Source organism: Rhinatrema bivittatum, chromosome 6, assembly GCF_901001135.1.
Source record: "Rhinatrema bivittatum chromosome 6, aRhiBiv1.1, whole genome shotgun sequence".
Taxonomy (NCBI): domain Eukaryota; kingdom Metazoa; phylum Chordata; class Amphibia; order Gymnophiona; family Rhinatrematidae; genus Rhinatrema; species Rhinatrema bivittatum.
In genome coordinates this window covers 195,090,941-195,098,469 of record NC_042620.1, presented here as the reverse complement: position 1 = coordinate 195,098,469, position 7,529 = coordinate 195,090,941, and the positions used below count along the sequence as shown (strand labels likewise).

At 44.8% G+C, this 7,529-nt stretch overlaps 1 long non-coding RNA gene across 1 annotated transcript; it reads left to right on the top strand.

Moving 5' to 3' along the window:
• Positions 1–1,162: 1,162 nt before the first annotated feature.
• Positions 1,163–5,376, top strand: LOC115093248. The gene is made up of 3 exons (XR_003857247.1): positions 1,163–1,353; positions 4,180–4,267; positions 4,696–5,376. It is a non-coding gene; the product is annotated as an uncharacterized LOC115093248 (long non-coding RNA).
• The last annotated feature ends 2,153 nt before the right edge of the window (positions 5,377–7,529 follow it).

Genomic DNA, 7,529 nt, shown 5'->3' with positions numbered 1-7,529 from the left:
CCGGCGCCATTTTGGTTACTGGCAGATCGCTCCCCTCTGGACCAGGTGTTTTGTGAGGTTTTTTTTGGGGTGGAGGGGGACGGTGGGGGAGTGGCGGCATGTGGTCCCTGCCCCTAGAGTCGGGGCTGCGACCAGGGGCGGGCTGGTGGCAGCACGAAAGGGGGGGTGGGCAAGGCTGAAGGTGCCTAGGGTGCCGAATCCCCTTGCACTGGCCCTGTCGCTGACTGATGTCTAACCAGCCACTCAGGATCTGGGAGTACCAGCAGTGTGGATACTAAAAGAATGTGAGTAAGGAGGAACACCTTTTCTACTGTTGGAAATGTGAGGTTTGGAAAGGAGAAATCTTTAAGAGAAGCGTGTGGAAGTGTGTAGTTTCTGCCCACTCACAAAGCTCAGGAGCAAGTACATTGTGTGACCACACAACATTAGCAGGCCTCTCCAGCATGGGGAGAGAAAGGCGCGCTCTGGCGCTCTCTCATCTACACCTAACAGTACAAGCCATTTGGCAGGTGATCAAAGCTGTTACCACCCCTACAGCTTCCCCCCTTGTCTCAGCAGTTGATGTAAACACAGAGCCAGAGAGTCATTAGCAAAAGAAACATGTGTCTCACCTACAAACCAATCATCCTCATAGAGGCTGTCCTCAAAATCTTCAAAGAAGCCTGATTGTCTAAGTATAAAGGAATCATGTGCAGATCCTGGGTACCTGGCCATGACATTGAGGATGCACATTTGTGCGTCACAGATCACTTGCATGATGATGGAGTGGAAGAGCTTTCTGTTGCAGTAGAACGCCTCCCTGTTATGTGGTGGGATGATGGTTATGAGAGTGTAATCGATAGCTCCCACAACATTTGGAAAACATGCAATGGCATAAAAGGCTCTCTTGATATCCATCAAATGCTGCTTGTCCCGAGAGAATACTATATACAGTCGAATACAGCTGTTATGACCTGGCCCAGATAGCGGGAATAAGTGTTTTGAGACATCCCCCAACTATCCCTACTGTCATTTGGAAGGAGCCAGATGCTAGGAAATGCAGGGTGGCCAATAGTTTGATGAGGCCAGGTAAAGCGTGAGACCGTTCCGTGACCGGAACCAGATCCCCTCTGATTTCATCATATAATTCTATTACAGACCGAGAAGTGAGGCGATACCTGCCTACCACTTAATCTTCTGGTATGCCCAGCAACGAGGTTCATGTAGGGAAGATGCGCTCCTTGTATCTCCTGTGCCATGGACGCCTGTGTGGCAAACCCTGTCGTAGGCCCCGACATTCTTCCTGCTCATGCTCGTGTGCTGGGACTTCCTGAGGAGGGGCTGGATATTTCCTTTCATGTTCAGCACATTGTGGTTAGTCTTCTTCTTCCTCTTTTTGTTGTTGTTCGTGGTGATCCCCCTCAAGCATTCACTTGCCACAAACATAATGGATGTAGGAAGGCAGGCCAGGAGGGAACAGCTGTTTTTATTGGCCCAGGAGGGCCTGGTAGGTGTGTTTGCAATAAGGCCCAAAATTATTGCACGTGGTAATAGGCGCAAACCATTGCAATGGCCAAATGCACACAATAAAAGCTTTTTCCCCACATACCTTCCAAAAAAAATAGGTGTAGTTATTTCTGATGTTAATTCCTGCGATACAGTGCATTAATCAGATGTGGGAAGTGGTAGAAGACCCTCTTTTGCATCTACTCCTCCCACTCTCCTGCCACTTTCATACTCAGGTGCATATACTCAATTGCGTTGAGGTATCTATTGTACATGTTAGGGCTTTATCGCATGCGTTAGGCTGTTATCATGCTCATTAAGGTCCTATCGCAAAATGATAAATGACCTAGTTAGAGCACCCAGATAGGAACTACATGGGGGTTAGAAGGTGCTCAGTTAGTAAAAACTGTACTCTTGGGAATTAGAGTTTTGGGATAGCTACATATTTGCATGTAAACAAGATAATCCATTCTTTCAAAATGTAGATACTGTACACAATACTCAAAGTTGTGCAATGCGCCCGTTTGTAAATTAACAAAAGGCTGCAGAGTCAATATACCTTGCAGATGTATCAATTGAAATTTTTTATGCAACAAGCCTGGTTGAAATTGCAGATTGTCTATTAGTGGAATACAATTAGAAGCTTGCCAACTCAAACCTAAGTGACCCCTTATACGGTGCCAGCTTTTCCTCATTGCATCTGCCAGTAAAGAATTAGTGTAATGCAACACCAAAAACCTACACCCACATATCCGTTTTTTCTTTTCTTCTTGTTTTCTTTTTTTCTTTAAAGCTTAAATCAGAGCTTAAAAATTCAAAAATCTTATAGCTAGACAAAAATCGTTTTTCAAAAAACTTTTTTGTGATGGATATTATGATTTTATAACACTATTATTTCCCATAAATGTTATTATCGTTGTTTTCATGGCATTTACTTTTTATGAATTTTTAGGCTGCACCTTTTTATATTTGCTTGTTATTATTATCAGTTGTTTTCATTTATGGGAATCATGCTATGATTGATATTGTCTTTGTATCAACGATTGTTGATACAAACATATTTCCCTATCCTCCTTTATAGTATGAATTAAAGATTCCAATGAGATAATGTAAAGCAAAAATGATAGAAGGCAGCTTTGCCTAGTGTCTCTATGCAAACTAAACATTTTAGTCAGTGTTTCATGTATGCATATATAAGCCTTAGGGTCACTATATAAAAGTCCAATGGCATCCAAAAGGAATCCCATGAACCCAAACTTGTTTCATTGCAGTAAACAGGTATTCCCATTCCACTGTATCAAAGGCTTTCTCTGCATCAAAACTGATCAGAAGGAGATCCTTACCAATTGAATCACGGGTCAAATTTAAAACTCTCTGAGTTTTACATAGAGTGATATTTGGTGAACATGTCGATTGGTGAAATACAGCTATTAGATTGCATGTTCCACAAAGAAACTTATGTTCTGCAAATAAGGACTTACTTTCATTACCTTCTGTACACTCAGCGCATTTGAACCAAGTGAGGGAGAGAGCATTATCATTGGCAGGACCAAAAATCTGGAACACATTACCAATTGCTTTAAGACTTGAGTCCAATTTTAAAAAGTTTAAGTGTGATTTAAAAACCTGGCTTTTTAGTGAGGCATATACAGCTTGAGTTTATTTTGCTTTATTCTCCTATTCTATTTTTATGCTTTTTACTGATTACCCTATTTCTGAATGTTTCTAACGATTTTTTCAAATGAATGCACATCTCTGTTCATTGTTGCCAGGAAGAGCTCTGGGGCGGATTTTAAAAGGGTTACGCACATACGTTATGCACGTAACCCTTAAAAAAAAACCCCTGCGCGCTCTGATCCTATTTTGCATAGGCTCGGCAGCCCACGCAAGCCCCGGGATGCGCGTAAGTCTCGGGGCTTTGCTAGGGGGGCGTGTTGGGGGCGGCGCGACATTCGGGGCGTTCTGGGGGGCGTTCCGGGGGTGTGGTGCAGGCCTGGGGGCATTCCAGGGGGTGTAGCCCAGGCCTCCGGACCAGCCCCTGGGTTGGGTGATGGCGCGCCAGTGGGCCACCGACTCGCACGAGTTACGCTTGCTTTGGGCAGGCGTAACTTTTGCGATAAAGGTAAGGGGGTTTAGATAGGGCTGGGGGGGGGGGGGGGGTGGGTTAGGTAGGGGAAGGGAGGGGAAGGTGGGGGGAGGTGGAAGAAAAGTTCCCTCCGAGGCCGCTCTGATTTCGGAGCGGCCTCGGAGGGAACGGGCAGCGGGTGCAGGGCTCGGCGCACGCAAGATGCACAAATGTGCACCCCCTTGTGCGAGCCGACCCCGGATTTAAAAAGATACATGCGGCTACGCGCGTATCTATTGAAATCCGGCGTACTTTTGTTTGCGCCTGGTTTTAAAAAAAATGTACCCCTCTATGTTTTAGAAAGAGAACTACCAATTGATATTATAGCAAAAAGCACCAGACCCTTGGGAGCTTCCAATATGAGGGCAATAAGCAGGCCTCCTGAAGCTAGACATTAGTCAGCTGCAAGAAATGAGACAGTTTGTGAATGGCTCCAACCTCAGCCTCTACCTCAGTGTTTTCAGTGTAACCCCATCTCTGGGTGATGAGCTAACATCAGTGGGGCCGTAAAATAATTTATAGTTCTTGGGGCTGACTCCACTTATACAGTCTTTCTCATCTTTCCCCAGGGCCCAGGTTCTTTACTGGCAGGAAGAAGGAATTTCTCCTCCAAGGCCCTGCGTGCAGGGGTGACACTGTTTCCTTTACCTGAGAGAGGTATACCTTCTCTTTCCCTTAGGTGGATGTGAGTGCCAACAAATAAAACAGGAAACTTGGATGGAATGTCCAAAACTAAGCTTTACTGATAGGGTTTGTTGAAAAAAATCAATGGCATGGTTCACATCAATTCTCAAATGGCATTTAGATGTTCTTAGTTTCAATCTGTGCAAGGGTCTATGTCTCTACCAGGGCAAGGGAATGCACTCACCTTCCAGGGTGTGGATAAGCAAGGCTTCCAAGTGGCCAGGGCTCTCCTTATTTAGGCAGACAAAGCCTTTCCAAATTGGCAAGAGAATGATTAAACAGTCTATGCACAGATTCCTAAATGTACCTCTTCCCCAGGGTAAAGACTCTAAGTGGGATTCCTCTGACAATTTTAAAATGGTCTTACAGTTCTCCAAATGTATCTCTCATTCACTTTCCAGATCCCTAGATGGATGGGATCCACACAGGAATACGCACAGCTCTCAGATGTTCCTCTTCAGGGCAGGAAGGGAGCATCAAAACTCTTCCTCCCAGATCTTTTAACTAAAATCACCAGAAGGTCTCTGCAGCAGGTCACCCCTTTGCCCCTCCTCCAGGAGGGTGCAAAGGGGCGGGTCTTCCCTATTCTGGGAAACTGTCTCCTTCCCAGTGGAGTTACAGTTAGAAAACCCAGTCTGGATCATTGTGATCTTCTGAAGATCTACAAACCAGGAGTGCAGCGGAAGTCGATTTCCCATTAAGGAGAGGATAAGAAATGGCCTTCCCTGTCTATTTCAGCAGACGCTTTGCGCTGAAACAGACTAAAATATATTTTGTTGTACTGTTGGCATGTTTGACTATGCTTTCTTACAGGCTCCTTCCAGTGGCCTTGTGAAGCTGAGCTTCATTGCACAAGAGACTGTTTGCTTGCACTCCTTGGAAGGGTTAAGATTGGATATTCCCTCTGGGTAAGGGTAGACTTTAGTCACATAGAGATACTTCTTCTGTCAAGAGGCCAAGAAGAACAGAAGGTTTCACAGAATTCTGGACTGTGGCAGCCGTTTGGTAAAGGGAACTTTGATTTAAAAATCAACCTCATCAGAGGGTTAATTGTGTAACTCTATTAAGAATTTTCATTGATCTTTTATTATGACATATTTTAATGTAGAATTCACTTCTCATAGGTTATAAAAGCTAAAACTTCATTAAAAAAAGGTGTATTTATTTATTTATTTATTTATTTATTTAATTGCTCATGATTAACTTTTGATTTCTTTCACAGATGCAATCCTCTTTCAGGATTTGACACCGTTCATATTAATTATTTGCAGGAAGTTACTCAGCTGATGCAATAAATTCCTATGTTCCAAAGCTGAATAATGAGAGTTCCTTTCACAGTCTATGTGCTAGGAAGCAGTGAGGAGAATGATTTCTAAAACAATAATAATGTATTCAAGATTATTTAATTTCCTCTTGTTGTGAATAGTCAACTAATTAATGGCTCTATCCTTTGCAGAGAATCAGCCTGGGGCTTACTGTGTGATGTGTCTTGCATTGTGTAAAATATTGCATTTCATCGGATGGTGAGAGCATCCCCCTCAACCAATGGTTGGTGGCAGCGCCCTCTGCTTGCCAGCAGTGGCAGTGCTGGTCTTTAATTCAGTCTTTCAGGCTATGCTGGTCATAGTCTCCCCAGGGAACTGCACCCCACTGGTAGTGAGACTGTATATTATATCTTCTTACTATTGTATATTTTTCTGTGTTTAACTGTGGGAAAAATTGTAAGTGAATATGTGTCCTTCTCAGACAATGTTTTCATGGGGTGGGGGGGAGAGAATTTGGCACCCCTATGGGTTGGCCACTAGAAGTCACTAGGTCCCTGCATCCCTGCTTAGAACTTTAAATCTATAAACTTTCCATCTCTTGCAGCCCCTTCCAACCTGGAAGGTTGTTGTTGTTTGCCTGCTCCTATTTAGTGCAGTCATTCTAGTAATCTGTGGAGTCATTTTGAGTTAGCATCAGAGCAGTGAAGATGATGCAGTTTTTCGATTCCCTGATAAGGCCTCCCAACCTTATCATGAATTTTATTTTTGAAGAGGTTCCTCTCTGTGCACACCCTACCAGAGGGTTGTCCTGTATTTAGTTGCAATGAGATAGACTTTTGTCTGATTCCTTTTGGGGCAAAAGGGTTCTCAACCTAGAGGCCTGAAGATCTGTGAGCCCACTCTGAATCCTAGGTGACAGACCCTGCAGTGTTAGATTTTTGATGGTCAAGATGTATCTTGACTTTTTTTCAAAAGGGGCGGGTGCTTAAACCTTGCACCCTTTGAAGAAGGCTCCCCCTGACACAAATGACAAGGGCTAAAGATCTGTGAGCCTTAATTTACTCCTTAGATGGGGCAAGCACCAGTGATAGCAAAACAGAGGTCATGGGAGTTTTTCAGAGAAAGCGATGTCCTTTTGTGGATTGCAAGTTGGTTAAAAGACAGGAAACAGAGAGTAGGATTAAATGGTCAGTTTTCACAGTTGAAAAAGGTAAACAGTGGAGTGCCTCAGGGATCTGTACTTGGACTGGTGCTTTTAAATATATTTATAAATGATCTGGAAAGAGGTACGAGTGAGATGATCAAATTTGCAGATGACACAAAATTGTGATGAATTGCAGGAGTATCTTGTGAGACTGGAAGATTGGGCTTCCAAATAGCAGATGAAATTTAATGTGGACAAGTGCAAAGTGATGCAAATAGGGAAAAATAACCCTTGCTATATTAGTTACACAATGTTAGGTTGTATCTTAGGAGTTACCAAACCAGGAAAGAGATCTTGTTACGAGCGCGCGCGGGCGCGGTCGTCGTAAGCGGGTGGTGGTGAGCCCTTGGGCCACAGCAGGACTCAAGGAGGAGCCCCAAGCCACACCGTGGGAGGTGAGCTGAGCAGGCATGGTGAGCAAGGCAGGCAGGAACAGAAGCAGGGAGTCCGACCCTCAGCCGGACCTGCATGCCCATGGTAGCCAACACGGGGAAGTTGACTAATGAACGGTCCTCCGACTGTTCCCGGCCCTTTCAGACCTGCCGCAGGGAACGGCAATGGGCAGTAGGCCGGACAGAGGCGAGGGCAGACAGAGTCCTTAAACAGAAGACATCAGACGGGGCAGAAGCAGGCTGAAGCAAGACGGAGACATCAGGACAAGGGCTGAAGCGAGACACAGGCGAGCAGGAACTCCGATGCTGGGATACTCACATCCGAAGCCCCCTCGGCTGGCAGAAGCTCAAGAGCCCGTGGGACGAATCCCTCC